Here is a 16,221-nt window from a genome sequence, read left to right on the forward strand (position 1 = left end):
AGCCGTGCACTGCTCCGTGTGCTCAGGATATCAGCATTGAATCCTATCGTGGACGCACTTTAAGAGAGAAGCATGTCTCAATAGAACCATACAGTAATATTGTGCTTATATTGTTTCGAGCCGACATCCCTTCTGGCTTGTTGTTTTTCTCTTAGATCATAGTGGGTGAGTTTTGAATGTGATGTAGTTTTCATGTCACATTATTGTTTTCTATCATCACTTTGTTTGTAGTTTTAAAGAATTGTTATTGCATAATGGCACATCGTCTGTCATTCATAACAGAGTTGTACTGCCAGAGTGTCTTTAATGCTTTCAGTTCAAAGAAATTTTTTATTCCAATTAGTTAAAATTCCTTCATTATTATTGTTGGCAAAACACATAAATCACTGTATAGTATAGCATAGCATAGCATAGTATAGTATATTATACTTTATAATTCTTGTTTTGCAGTCTCACATTTGATCAAAGTGAGATTCATTATTCTCAGATATTCCCATATGGCAGTTTATTTTAGACACCAGTGCTGGGTGAAATAGCTAGAAGAAACAATTTATGATGTTCAGTAAATATCTTAATATATTTTTTTTATATTTATATTAATATTAAGAATAATTATCGTCATATTTATTGATTGAGGAACTGTCAATAAGAGCAACTGAGTAACCATTGTAGCAAATTAGATTTGAAATGTTTAATGCAAAAAGTCTAGATAAAAATATTTTTCAATTTTCAGAGTTTTAACTAAGTATAAACAATGTAAAAGAAGAATAGGCAAATAATTTGTGTTAATATGCAATAATATAACAATACAGTACATAATAATAAACAACATTAAATATCTGCATATTTTAATACAACTTTTTAAAATGCCACAGAGACTTTCTTTGGCAGATGAATCATTTGATTGACATGAAATACATATATTTAATTAGCTAATTCAAATGGCCATTCACAGATATTAATTTAATTATCAACTCAAATGCAGCTGACATTAGAGACTAAATAAAAGTTGCATTAAAATCATTACAATGTTCACAATGTTGTTTTGTTTTGTAGTGGCAGCAGAAGCCTTGAATATAAATTGTGAAAAGTCAATAAATTGCCCAGCCCTGTCACAAGTGAGCTAAAAACATGTTTGGCATGTAAATCATAATAGCAAAACCATCTACATGTCCTGGGTGTGTGTTTTTTTTTTCAAGACTTTCCCTTTTTGCCAGAAGCACATTTCTCTCTTTAAACTCACTTGAACCTGACGGAATGTTGAAATGATAATGCTAGGTAGAGTAATGCATTCAGTCATGAAGGAAATAAAACTACTGTATGATTAATTACTGATAAAAACGGTCATTCCAAAAAAATGTTGTTTGTTTCGTCACAACTGTATCAGTTAATCATAAATGAGCATTGTTGCGTTTCAAGTCATGTCAGAACCTGTAGCATAGTAGGACATAACGCACGAGAAAAAGAAGAAAAAGGGATCTCCTCTGTGTTTTTCCAGTTGTTGGAGAGGTTTGGTGAGTTTGTGGTTGCAAAAGGATATAAAAGATGTGATACATGACAGTCAGGGAGCCATATTGTACATTTTTATTTGTGGCCATTTAATTATTGCCATCCATTCTTTGGTTTTCTACTTTGGATTTAAGTTTTAGTCTGATCAGGAGCCACTGCGAGAAGAAAGAGAAACTCATGCTGGTGATGAGGCCATTATATCATTGTAATGACAGCCAGATATGTTCAGAATATAAAATGCTAAATTACCGTCTTTTGTACATCGCGATTCTTCTCTAACCCTAAACACATGTCCGATCTGGCTGTGAACCATGCCGATATACTTTTGGCACACTGTCACATCTAACGGTGAAGGAGTTTTAAATTACCCTAATCCCCATGAATTTGCGGAGACGTAATTCCAGTAATATATGACTTCAGTGATTTATGGAGGCCACCTGGAATATTTTCCATCTTTCCACTGTCTGCAGCACACTGATAGCAGGATGTCCATGTAAAAAGCTCCATCCTGGTTGTAAATGGAGCTCTTTGTCTTAACTGCGCTGAGAGGCAAATTGCCCATGCCTTTAGATCCATATTCTGCACAATGCTATTTCAATGAGGTCTTTTAGTTTACTGGTGTTCAGCTGAAGAATTTGACTATAGCCGGGCCCTCTTCCATCTCGATTTTTATTCTGTTGCCGGATGGAAACAATCTCAAGCTTCAGAAAAACATCATCCTGTTTTCTCTCCATAAGGTCCGTTCAGCTAGGTTGAATTCAACACATTTCATTGCCGAACATAATGATTTAAATCATGTATGACATGACTTGACTGAGAACAGTATCGGGTAGCTTCAGGTGCTTTGACTGTCATTGAGATTTTCTCTCCATAGTCTTGCATGTTGTTCTGAGCCGTAACGGATTATTGTGAATAGTTAACCATAGTCAATTTCTGCAGCATGTACATGTTTTATTAGGTTTCTCCTTTCATTGATTTTGCACAGTGATGAGATTAACTCTTAACAGGTCAACAGTGTGCATCTATTTATCACTCGGCTTGCCATGCCGATATCCTGATATCGCCGCGAAGCAGAGGAAGCATGGCGAGATTGGTAGGGGCTGAATGGCCCAATCGTTGGGAACCGAAGTAGTTGACCTCTGCCATGTAAGGAGAAAGAAGTGGAAGCCAGGAGAGGGAGGTATCAGTTTTACAGGCATGACATCACCCTCCCTCTGGTGCTGGCACTTTACAGTGAGGGAAAACATGACGCCACTCCCTCAGTAAAAGTCTGAGTAGTTTAAACATAAAGATGCATACAACAAAAGATGCACACGTGACTTTGTTTTGTTGGATTTTTTTTAAGATACAGTTAGGGTTGTCAAAATGACTGAAAAACTAAATTTGATGAAACAAAACGTATTTATAGTTCAATACAAAGGAGCAAAAACCAATCCCAAAGAGTAGGCAACTTTCTTCTTTTAAAAACAGTGGGATGGGGAAAAACTGATGTACTTACATTCATTTTACTTGGCTTTCTAAACATGCCGGTCTCTTGTGCGAGACGCGAGTGCCACGCTGACCCTCTAGAAAATGTGATAAATGTGCATTCTGTGTTAATGACTTGGTTTCAGTTTTGACGTAATCAACATCTCATTTTCCATGATATATTGAATGAACAACTTAGCAGCATCACATCTAGTGGGTTCAACTGGATAGGCTGACAAAAGATTTTAAAATGCAATGACGCTTGCATCGTCGTTGCATTTCGTGCACCAATGAGAAGTATGCCTGACGGCTGATGCAGACCTAAAATTCTAATTCAACGTTTTTGCATTCGTTTAATTTTTATTCAACGAATATTCACAATTATTATGTTTTTTTCTTTTTTTTTGACAGCCCTAAATACAGTAATATGGGTCAGTCTTGAAATATGGTCAGTGGCAAGTGTTATAACTGGTTATAAACGAATGTTCCTGTTTTAGTGTTAATACATTTCATTTTAGTGAAGTCAGAAAATTGAGGTCACACTACACAGTGATTGATTCCTCCAAGTGTAACATGTCATGTCACTGTTTTCTCAACTCTTTGGTTGTACTACACCCGCAAGTGTGTAAAGTTTTGCTAGTTGCCAGCTTTCTCTCTCTCTGCTGATCCAGGTGAAATAGAACTCTGGGCTTGGTATCTCAGCTGCTCTGTGGCCATACTTGGCCAGCATCTTTGACACCCGGGGTCTTATCTCCCACTTGGCCGGCCCCCTCCCTCTCTTTTGCGATCGGCTGTCTGTCAGTGGCTTTGCTGCTAGCCTGCTTCAGAGCACACATGGGAAGAGAGCTAGTCAGGCCACAGGCTATCAGGAAACAGTTGGTTGGGCTGAGAAGATTCCTGGGAAGGCAAACAGCAGGGCCTCAATCTGGGGCACAGTGTCACACTAGACCCCTCTGTACTTTTTCTTTAAGGTAGTTTTATTGACATTGATGATAGAAATGAGACATGTCAGTTGGGCTTTAAACTGCATTTCCCATCAACCTCTGTCACATCTCTGGCCCCTTAAGTGTCGTGCCTGTAGGTTTCAGTGAATTTGTTTATCAGACGCTCTCAGGAATAATGGGTTCATGTTCCTAAACCAATCTTTCTCTGCACATTTGAGAACTCATTAGAATAAGGCAACTGAAAGATTTGACTTACCTAAAGAAAGCAATATTTGTTATGCTACACAGACCGAAGAATTCCCGCTAACCGTTAATCAAACATTCGCAGACAACGCGTATCAGTGCATTTCAAACATTAGTTCATTGAGTAGAGTTAAGAGAAACTGCATTTAAGACTCCATTAAAGACTGTACTGTACATTGCATAAAGTACAGCTTCTAGCAGATGCTTATGTAAGAACATATGTATATTTTAAAATTGTTTTTGTGCTGAATGGAGGAAGTAAAAATCATCACGACAGCCTCTCCAGAGCATGTATGCTACGGTGACATTCTTTTCTCTCATTTTGTCTCCTCTGTCTTCTCAAACCATTTCTCATCAGGCAGTCTTGTACTGCAAAACAAAGAGCCAGTGGTTTTAACCTTCCGCAAAACTTAACAACAGACTCCAGCTAAATAACACTAAGTGGATTCTACAGTTTTAGACCATAATGAAATTAAAAGAATGGCTTGACTTGCCAAATAGATGTTTTTTTTACAGTCTCTTGAAATTATAGGCAACTATGCAATTGTATTTGTCTTCAAGGCCCTAGAGAGAGATGCAGCTTTTGGGTCGGGTTGCTATCATGTCATTTTTGAAAAATCACACAAGGGGAAGCATTTTTCTTTTTTCTTTTTTAATCCTGAACAGCTTTTTGCTTTAGATTTCAAGCAAATGACATGTAGCTTCATTGTTGCTGTCTTCTTTTCTTTCATAGAATGTCTTTTTTTATCTGCTACGCTGTCTGTGTTTGTCTGTTGAGAGATTATTGTGCATCAATCTTTCTATATATATATATAAATCTCATCAGTTCACAACCTTTCCCAGTTTATGAGTCATTGGCATCCATGCTGCCTCTATTGCATAAACCTTTTACATAATGGAGTATTGGAGAACAGTGGGATTGAAGAGGATTGAAATATCATAGGGAAAGAGCATAGTATCAAATATTTATTGTAAGCAGCTCTTAAAGTTTTCTTGTAAAAAGCTGAAGTATATCACAGGTCAGCCAGAGGAAAGCATTCAGTGTCTGCTGTGAGAGCCGGAGTTCTAAAGCGAGGATTTTTTTTTGTTTTATTTGGTTGCAGAGATTACCTTAGTTAATGTAATGTAGATTGTGTGTTTGGCACCATAGCATTCTAACAGCATGCTGTGTTTTAGTTGGTAGATGTTTTGTGGTAAAACCCTATTGGAAAAGTGGCATCTCCATATCCATCCCTTTTAAAGCACAACTGTGCTCTAAGTAGGCACTAGGCAGCTCACTAGGTTTTGGAAAGCAGTCACAGTATTGTGAATTTTCCGTGATTTGTCCGTTTCTGTGAGTTGTCTGCACATTATGCTTTAATGCATGGCATCTTTAATAATCATGCTCCACTGTTCCCTGAGGAGGAAAATCTCAATTCATCTCCACTGTTTATCATTTCTGAGCCGAGATCTGCGAAACATCAAAAGACCGCCATGCCAGTTAACACAGCTCACAGGGTGGCTCTGGGCAAAATGGGGGGTTGAGGGGTAGTTCTGAGGGTGGGCCGACACTTTGTGCATCAGTGTGAGGGATTAGTTATCTCTGGTGATGACTTTCAGATGGACAGTCAGAGCCAGGAACACATGCCAACACTACAACATGTCCAGAAGAATGCCTTGTTGAAAACATCTAGAGATCACACCGACTGTGTGTGTGTGTGTGTGTGTGTGTGTGTGTGAGAGAGAGAGATAGAGTGGGTGAGAGAATGAGCATAAATTTCATTTATCTACAGATTCATAAAAATAATACAAAAACAAAACAAAAAAGCTTGAAAGATTAGTTGAATCTGAAAGTTTTAATGCCAATGTTTTACCTGTGAACTCCTGTTGTAATTTTACAGTCTATAACCTTTAAAAAAAAAAAAGTACAGTCAAAGAGCGTATTTAAATAAAGTTTAACAAGACTCTTGAGAGGCTCACCAAAGTGGGGAGTAAGAAAAATCCTATGCTGACTTTTGTGTCAGCACATTGACATAGTGTCAGGATGGATTTTGCTGATGAAATGATTTTCAAGACAAGCTCACAGTTCTTTCTTTTTGTTTTCTCTTGTGATGGAAATGTTGAGCGAGGTGGTGTAGATATGATGTCAAAGATGATCACACATCAGTCAAAGACCCCGATATTTTGGTTGTAAGCTTTAAGTTACACACAGTTCGCAACTCTTTTTACTCCTGTGATGACAGATTTCTGTGTGAAATAATAATAATAATAATAATAATAATAATAATAATAATAATATTTTTATAACAGCTTAATTTCATGCATCTGAAATTGATTGGATCATGTAAAGTGGGCTTTCCAGAAATGATTTTTTTTAATCAGTGCATATTACTGTAAAGAAAAGATATATATATATATTTTACCTTTGAAATTACTTTTTTCTTTTGCTGATGTAACCAAGGTCACTTGGGTGAAAACATAAAAACTAATTGAGAAAACTATGCAAAGAGATTTTTTTAAAAGATAATTTCCCTCTGGATTAGTTTCATTCGAAAAAGTCACATAATGGAAGCTAAACGTGTCTCTGTCATATTGTTGTCTTTACTGTAGATCATGATAAATAAACTCTCTTGCCACATTTTTGCTGGAAGTTGGCCTGTATAGTTAAACGTTGTACACAGTGTGTTTTAAGTATTCAGTTATTCAGTTAATACCATTTTAAAGACCTCTGCACTAAACTGACGGCTTGGCCTTCCATCACTTTTATTATAGACTCCAAGATCCCAGATCCAAGTCAATATTAACATGAGCATATGTTCACCTACCTGGTGCAGTGGTCTCCCCACATGAAATGGATCTAACTGTTCGGAGAGGGTCATCGCTTTATCCTTGAGAAACTGAGAATCCATTCATTGGCTCGGCTTGGAAACCTGACTGACGCAAATGGATCACTGGGAATATGAGTGTCCCTGCAGTAATTATGTTACAATGAAGCTACCGCACACGACCAGAGGGTAGGGGGTGGGTGGTGGTGAAGAGAATAGTGATACTTCTCTTGTTTCATTACAAGTTTTTTTCCCCTCTTTTGTCCTTTTCTTATTGCCTGTCATGTTCACACACACAACGAGTGCCTGCTTTAAATCAGTCGTGACATTTACCATGTGCTGAAAAGTGAACTTCACAGTAGCATGTCACACCTAACCACTGTGCAATCAAAGGGAAGTTTTAAGCGAGGCTAGTTGCACTATTTCTTTATTCTTTTCTGCTAGTGACTTTCTACATTTTCCGATGTCTTTTGTCATTTTTTTCTTTAAAATATTTAGCTAGTGCTGAGAGAAAATGATGTAATGGATGATCAAGGAAGGGATAGAGGTGGGAACAAGAGCCATATTGAAGTTTTCTCCATGGCTTTTTCAGCACGGCCCCCAAGGCATCTTCTCAGTCAAAGTCACCTTGTGTAGTCTGCCCCTCTCCCAGCTCTCGACCTTGCTAAAATCCTTGATTGATTGTGGGCACGTCTAGTGTATGCTCTGCATTCTCTCACTGTGAACGTAGCATGTTTGTATTGCTTTTGTAATTTGAAGTAATAGACATTCTATTCACGACAATAGTGTAGTTTATAGTATATTTTTATGTAAATTTTGGAATATTGGTGGAAAAATTCCATTAGAATCACTAAATGCTGGAATATACTGCACAACTTACCCAAATTTTTGTGCTGATTTAAAGTCTGGAGAAGTTATTGCCAGTTGTCGAAAGTCAGAGCCATTCTGCAGATTTGAGTTGACAGATTTCATAGAAAATCGCTTAGTGTATGATGGTCACAGAGTTAGACTTTTTAGCTTCAGACTATGAATCTGTTCTGATTTAAAAAATGTTAACTTTTCAGCCTTAAGATGTGATTTACATTTCCAGATTGCATAAAAAACTTAATTGAGATTGATAAAAGTAAAAAAAAAAAGTTGTATCCATTCATCAATCCATTCTCTAAACCGCTTGTCCTATGTAGGGTCACGATTAATGTTCTATTAATTAATTGTTTTATTTATGAGCTTATTACTTTTTATTAACTATAAATAAAGTAATATATTACATTTAATAAAAAAACCTCAGTGGCTATAGTGTCAGTTTCTATTTTGCTGTTTTTTAATTGCAAATTGCTTAACACATTTTGATGCATTAAAGCTGCAAAATTGGATAGAAACAGATACAGAAAGACAAAGTGAACAGAAGTGAATCAATTTAATGATAATTGCTGCTTTGAGATAACATGGATAACATTGACTGACACTTACCTATAAATGTAAAAACCTTTTCACAATTGGTAAAATGTAAAGAATACTGTGTAAAAGAAACCTGATAAATGATTTTTCTCTCCTTACGGCGTCTGCAGTTATTACTGCCGTTCAAGCCTGGGAGAATTTGGATGTGGTGATGGCATTTTGGAGGTGAGAAGTGGCTTTCTCTCGCTCACCACCCTGCCTCTGACACCGAGCTGTCCCCTGTTATAGTTATACATGAGCTGCGCGGAAGATCGTCTCGGCTGGCATTGATCGGGACCGGGAGAATAGCACGGTCAGAAGAAGAGTTGTTGAATGGAGCGTGCAGTCATTAGCAGAGATTAACCACCCAATGGCTGCGAGCTCAGCAGTATCATAGAGCTACTCATCAAACACACACTATATGAACAACATCTATGTCACAAAGATAATGACAGAGATCGGACTGATGAGACACAACTAAATTTAGCATCTGTAAGCATCTGCAGAGGGTTTGAATGAGAATCTGAAGTATCAGTGGTGCAAAGTTGATATGTGTCATCTTGTTTTTTTTGGAAATGTCTTTTTTGGTAACACAGCACTTCGTTTCTCAGAATTGTGCTTAACGGTATCCAAATACAGCTTTGTGTTTGGGTCAGCCAATGATAATCACAGTATTCCGTCACATACGTAGTAACTTGGAGCTCTAGGGACATGTCTTTAGATCATATTTCACTAATAGCATTGTATAAAGTCCCCTTTAAGGAAATATTCACCTCCTCTGTCGTTTTCCGCTGTGTGAAATGAAACTTGTTTATTTTTAATCGCATCCTTCCTTTTTTGTGATGCAAACTGCAAGTTTCCAGATTTAAAGCATGACATCAGCTTTGAATGACAAGACGTGTTTAGAATTAGTCACATTTTTGAGAACATCAGTCTAGACGTATAAGATTTAGCATTGAAATGTGGCCTCCTAGTTTTTATTGTGTCCCAATATATCGCAAAATCTATCAGATTGATCCTTTCACGCCTAAATGAGATTCTCTAAAGCCATGTGAGATTTATATAAGATCAATTTGTTTTTCACCTCAAGCATTATCTACACACCCTGCCCTATTCTTTATTCTGTTCTATTATTATATTTTGCATAATGAAATGCTGAAACATAAATGTAGAAAATCTGTAGTTCACGCCTGTGTAAGATTTCTCATATTTCAGTCTCCCCTCCAGGGCACTTTTTTTTTTGATGACATGTACATATGTACCATTTTCCTGGAACAGTGCTCATATCCTGATCATCTCAACTTGAGAAGAATGTGGAATGTGTCTCAAAACTCATTTGTCCTGCCGCATAACATCACCTTAAGCCATGTTTCAAAAAGGAAGTTAACATGGTGTGAAAAGTTCGTTACGAGTGAGCGCGTGCAGCGTTATTCCATCTGCGCTAGCACTGAGCTTCATTTCTTCACGCACACCCCTTTGCTGGATCTTATTAATTATATCTCATTAGTTGCCTTGGAAACAGAGGTGAGGGAATGTAGAGACTTAACAAGGCAAAGAATGAGAAGATGAGAGTCAGAGAGAAAGGAAGCAAGAAACAGAAAGGAAGAAAGACAGCAGAAAAGAAAGTGTGAGGTGGAAGAGGGGAAAGTGGCGTTGTCAGATTAGCATCGGGAGACATTAACAACGACAAAGCTCCCGAGAACGGATGCTTTACCATGGACTGCTGGAGAGGAAGATAAGCACACATTCACAAAGGCAGACACCAGCAACCCTCCTCCCCATCCAGGCCAGGGCCGCCGCATCTGCAGGTACACGGCCACCTCTACGAAGCAGAACAAAAGCCCAGGCTCTCCACCCTCCCCTTTTCCCTTTGCTTCAATCCAAATGAATCCCAAAAGTCTTCCCACCAGACCCGCAACTGCGACACCACACTAAATAGAGGCAAATCAATCCATTGATGTTTGTAATATGCTGATTGCATGTGGTCGGTCAGTGTGGTCACTTGTATTTCAGAGTTGAAATACAACATGGTCTACTGCAGATCTGTCCCATTTTATGGCTCCATCCTTCTTTGGTGTGTTGTCGAATGGTGATTCATAGTTATGTAAGCTGGGAAGGTTTGAGCTTCTTATCAGTGGAGGCCAAAAAAAGGGAAGCCTGGCGTTGCTTGTTTAATAAAGAAACAAAAAAACACAACGGATGAGAAGAATGGAAAGTACGCGAGAGCTCGGAAGAGCGTGCTGCGACATGGCTTTGGTTGTAAGCATAATAAACATGGTTGGAGAATACACAGGAGATGGACTTGTGTGGTTGTTTAGTCTCCTACAGACAGGAAGATAACAAGGGGAAGTATCAGAGCAGATGCTTGTCCCAATGGCTCCTGTTCCCCTTTTCTTCTCTCTCTCTCTTTCTCTCCCTCTTCCTCTCGCTTTCTCTTTCCCACCCTGTCTAGCTGTTCCTATAATGTCTCTGGCTGCCATTGGCTGGCTGCTGTTGGTCATCTGAAGGGGCTAGAAAAACAGGAAGTTGACAAGCAGGATGTAGGGAGTGCGCTCTGCCCACAGCTTGTTCTGGGACGTTGAGCCTTGAGGTCGGCTTCGCACAGGAAGCAACGCTGTCATGGTGGTGCCCGAGATTCTGGACACTGCCTGAAGTCTGAAAAGTAGTGACCCTCTCTTCTTTTTCAAGTGCTGTCACTAGGTTTCACTTTACACCATTGAAGTAAGGTAGGGAGGATTTTATAGTGACATTGAATTTATATTCCAGATGCTGTTACCATTCTAATAATTCAGTTAAGAGTTAACTCATTAGTATATATGCGAGTGATTATAAATATATGTTTATATATATATATATATATATATATATATATATATATATATATATATATATATCACGTGTATATAGTTCATATTTTTTTTTACATTTTCAAATTTTCTAAAAGTTCAAATCTAAAAATAAAAACAAGAATTCAAAATTATCCGCTATGAAGTAGTCAATTTATGCATGGTCAGTGTTTTCTTTTTTAATAATGATAAAAAATAAACACAAAGTGAAAATAGTTTTCTTTTTGGAATAATTTTTCTATTTGACAGAAAAAATATATTCTTTTAATACTTGATAGTTTTTAAATGCTTTTATGCCTTGGTTTATTGTGTAAACATTTTATTATTATTATTTTTTATGGAAAATACTTTCACACTTTATGAGCTCTATAAATATATAGTACTTGGAAGTTTCTTTGTAGCCTGATGTCACTCATATTCTCGATATGTTTTCATTATAGTTCAGGAAACCCCAGTTTATACAGATAAGGGATTAGAGGAGCACTATCCAAAATGATAGGTTTGTATGAAAGTGAGGTAGTAATGGTTTGGTGGGCAGATGAGGGAACGCAGTGTGTGATGTGTGCGGTAATTACAGTGAGAGTAGGGCATGTTTTATTGAGTGTGAAAAGGCCTGACCCCAGTACCAGACCTCCCACTCTCACATTGGCACGTTCCGAAGGGAGAGAGAGTGAGACGCCTATCACTAACACACGGCTTGTTTTTCTCACTTACGCTCACGCCCACTTGCACACGCATGCACAACACAGTCGTTTACATTCATATAGACCCTCTCATCATGGGATCGTCTCACTTACAAAACACAATCCTCCCGAGCAGTATGAAGGACATGGGAGTTAACTTGTTTATAAGACAAGGGAGTGTCGGCATGTCAGGTGCGGCCTCTCCTCTTCACATCTTGAGCTGTGTGAGATAAATGCATGTTTAATATCTCACATGGAAACGTAACCTATATTACGTTAGATGAGAAATTTTCTCAGTGTGTGTTTGCCCTGTATGTGCACCTGTGTTCGTTCGTGAGCAAGTGAACGACCCATGTGTAACGAGGTCAGGGTCAGCGCAGTGAGCACATGGACATGTCTCACTAGAGATCGGCTTTGCTCTGCAAATTCTGCGGGTCATGTACTCTTATTGATTTTCATGTCAGGCCTTAGCAGTTGCTCCTGTAGAGACATATTCCCTGCTTATTGATCATTGTGACTGCAAATGTTTGGTAAGCAGCTTTCAAAAATGCTGGACTGGTTTAAATCAAAGATAACCTTTTGACCAGGTGCGCCGCATCAAGAGAGCACAATTGGAATGCATTTTTGCAAATATATTATTGCATGTTTTACTCAAGAACTGTACTGTTGCCACAAATTACATCACATGTCAGTTATCTTAATGTTCACTTAGTTTTACATTCTCTGCCGTTCATTTTTGGCTTGATAGCATGCCGTGAAAGAGTGTGTAATATTCAGGAGAGCTGATGTAATCAGCAGTGGTTTCGAACTGCTGCCCATGTCCTGGAGCGCTGGTGTGATCCAACAGGCCCTTTTTGGATCCCATCCACAGCCTTCAAGCCACAGTGCTTCCACACTACTTTTCTATAAACCCAGCTCAGATAAGTGTTTTTTTTTTTTTTTTTAGCTTATTGCGTTTTTGATGTGACTTCTGCTTTTGAATTAAACTGCAAGGTTACTACATACAGTATCTTTAATGTTGATCTGAGGTAAACAGTGATAAACCACACTGACCACAGTCACAAATTGTGACTGCAAGAAAGGCAATTTCATGTAAGTTTAATGTAGTCTTTAATAGGAATGGACTTATATGAAAATACTGGCCGGTACTGATAAAGTGATATTAAAATTCACATATTAGTACACTGTTTTGTCTAAATTAATCAGTTTATGTCGCAAGTGAATTTATTTGGAGATATACTAAATATCAGCCTACATTTATTATTAACAAATGAATTGATGTGTTTTTCTGTGCAACAAAATATATTGAATTAAATACAAGCTATTTTAAGATATTTTTGTAAATACAATGAGAGCAATAGGGTCCAACAGTTGTTTGAACCTCAACATTATTCCTTTGCAAGACATATAGGATGAGTACATGATGAAAGAATTGAACTTGACTTGACTCATCTTGAAATACACTCTTCTGGACCAGATTAATTACAGGAAATAAAGGTGAAGTGAGGGAAGAGGAGGGATGCCAGAAGCATTGTCATTGGAATGAGATTTAAGCAGCCGTTTATATATCATTAGCATTGTGATTGACAGCATTAAATGATCATGCTCTTGGCACTTTTTTCTTTATAAAGACCATAAAGAAACTCCCTGCTTGTCACAAAAGCTAGAATCTGTAGGATTGGTAGAAGAAGAGGTTATTTACACGTGCACACTGCACATTCTCATTTAATGTAATAATCTGTAAATGTGTAAAACAAACAGAGTTTTTATCAGATACACTCATATAGCTCTCTTCAGTTGAATATAACTGTAGCAGATAAGCCATGTACAATATATCATCAACACAGTCAGTAGAGTGAGATAATCAGAGAACTAGTGTTTATAATGAACTAGAATACACCAGACTAAAAAAGACATGCTAAATATCCACTGCATTTCTGTTCAATTCAGCCTTGGTGACCATAAGAAACAACTTTTTCTTCTTCTTAAAAAAAAAAAAGAAAAAAAAAAAAAACACCATATGCCAACACCATATTTTTGATTTACTTCTGTCTATAATTGATTTGAATAAATTCTGTAATTGCACATGTTCTGTATAAATTAACATTATAGTCTAAACAAATGTCTAGGCTCACGGACAGCCTGAGTTAAACCAGGCCTTATGAAACAGGGCCAGACGACATCCATTTTCCTGTATCTCTGTACGAGACACCAGCTCTCCACCAGTGTGCCAGAATGTTTCAGAGAAATAAACAGAGACTCACGATCAACAAAACACACTCGTGAGGTAATAGAGTCCCGTTCTGGCGTGTCTTTCAGAGCTTCAGTCATCCTGCCTGCGCTGCAGGACCGTAGCTTGTCTATTTCTGTTAAGTTGACAGAAATGTCATGACACAATGCATTATGCTTCTGGACCCGCAGTCTCTGAGACGAGCATGACAGCTCACAAATATGATTTAGAGCTCCAAGCCTGGATACATGTAATTATGTTGTGCTGTGTTTGAATAAGCAGAACAGCATTGTTATGCACACAAACACAAACACAGATCAAGCCTGCAACTTTAACCATGTACATTTTTAATCAAGGAGCTCATAAGCCCTGGATGGTTAATCCAAGTGTTTTCATTTCAGTTTAACTGATTAAAAAGTGAACAAATAAACTGTTCGTTTTCAATATCTCAAGTTTAAAGTTGTTCATCGACTGTGAATAGATTGTGATGCATTTGCAGCCGATCCACTCAGCATAGTTTCAACCCAACACAAATCATCATTGTTGTAGGTTTTGTAAACACATTTCCACCGTGAAGGTTTTTCAGTATTGAATTTTTTTTAAATTTTTTTAATGATCACAAAATTAGCATATTAGAATGATTTCTGAAGGATCGTGTGACGCTGAAGATAAGAGTTATGGCTGCTGAAATTTCAGCTTTGCCATCACATAAATAAATGACATTTGAAAATATTCCCGGATTTTGAACAATAGTGTATATTTTTAAAATTAAATGATTAAATTAATAATAATAATATCATAAATAATAAATGAAAAATCCGTCTGTCAATCCCCTCTGCATTCTTTCACCTTATTCAAATCACCCTGGAAAACGTCCATTGTTGTATAGGTTTTCTAAACACATTTTCATCGTGAAAGTTTGAATGTGCCCGGCACTCATAACAAACAATATGCACATGCCGTGAGGATGAGCGTCGGACGGAGAGCTGACTGTTTTCCCTTCCTGCTGGGGGGATATGGTGACTGAGAAAGAACAGTGTTGGACTCAGAGGCCTGGCGTGATGCGGTATAGGGAAATGTCTGATTTTGCCTGCCCGCTGTCAAAGTTTCCTTCTGTGGACAGACAGCGTGATCTCACTCCTAATAGAGACCTGCAGACACCTAAACACCCGTTTCGGTTCAGTCAGTAATTATAGTGTTTATTTCCTGTGGGTCACTCACAGCCTCCTGGTCATCAACTTCCACATCTTTTTGCTGGCATTGTGCGGCTACAAAGTGCATTGCGCTCTTTCGGCTCCTCTGGAGGAGACGGTATCTGCTCTCCCTCAGCGTCTCTCAGATGTGAGATGTGGTTACATAGGCATTTTCTATTTACGTGTTCATCTGTGTCCATGCTGGACGGAGATGATGAATGCTTCCTCTGAGAGGTAGCCGGCTCTTTGTGGGCAGGTTAGCAAGGGGAGAAAGAGACAGAAGTGGGAGAGGGAGCGACTTGTGGGCTCCCCCGGGGGCAAACTGTGCTCTGAACCTGCTTGACTTGGCTTCCACGCTCTCTCTCACATGTGAATTGCCTCATCTGGCCCAGAGGATTTCAACTAATGTCAGCCCGGGACTGGGTGTACTCTTAATCATTTTAGGAGTGAGAGCTGGCAGCAGCCGGGGTTATGAGAGGGAAAATGAGGCCTGCTTGCTGTCTCCTGAGACGCTGTGCAGAGCCAGGGTGTTTGTGCTTGTGTCCTAGGTTGTGTCAGAGAGAGATGCAGACAGAGAGATACGTGGGAAGGAGGGAAACGAGGAAAGAAAACAGGGCGAGATGACTGAAGAGACATTATGCACCATGTGCATTCTGAAACCAGACAGATGACTTTATGACCCGCTCATTGGTGTCATATTGGCTTATCTGCTAAGGCTTGCTTCTCTTTAAGCCTGAAGTCAGCAGGAAGCATCCACATGCTTTTCGTCTCTGCTTATTAGTCTGCTTACTTTCATTCTGTTAACTGTCTGTCACATAGCTGTTAGTCAGCCATGGGATGCCATTGTGATGCCTATTAAAGATAG

General features: G+C 38.4%; 1 protein-coding gene across 19 annotated transcripts in view; it reads left to right on the forward strand.

Moving 5' to 3' along the window:
* LOC127933906 (myocyte-specific enhancer factor 2A-like) overlaps window positions 1-16,221 on the forward strand; it is an 86,246-nt gene that overhangs the window by 11,917 nt on the left and 58,108 nt on the right. The window contains exon 1 of one of the 19 annotated variants that reach the window (XM_052531018.1): window positions 10,967-11,130. The exons of the other annotated variants lie outside the window; for them this stretch is intronic. The gene's annotated coding sequence lies outside the window, so the exon portion shown is untranslated. Of the gene's footprint in view, window positions 1-10,966; window positions 11,131-16,221 lie in introns of those variants that run through there. 19 annotated transcript variants of the gene reach the window in all.

Source organism: Carassius gibelio, chromosome A18 (assembly GCF_023724105.1).
Source record: "Carassius gibelio isolate Cgi1373 ecotype wild population from Czech Republic chromosome A18, carGib1.2-hapl.c, whole genome shotgun sequence".
NCBI classification, from domain to species: Eukaryota; Metazoa; Chordata; class Actinopteri; order Cypriniformes; family Cyprinidae; genus Carassius; species Carassius gibelio.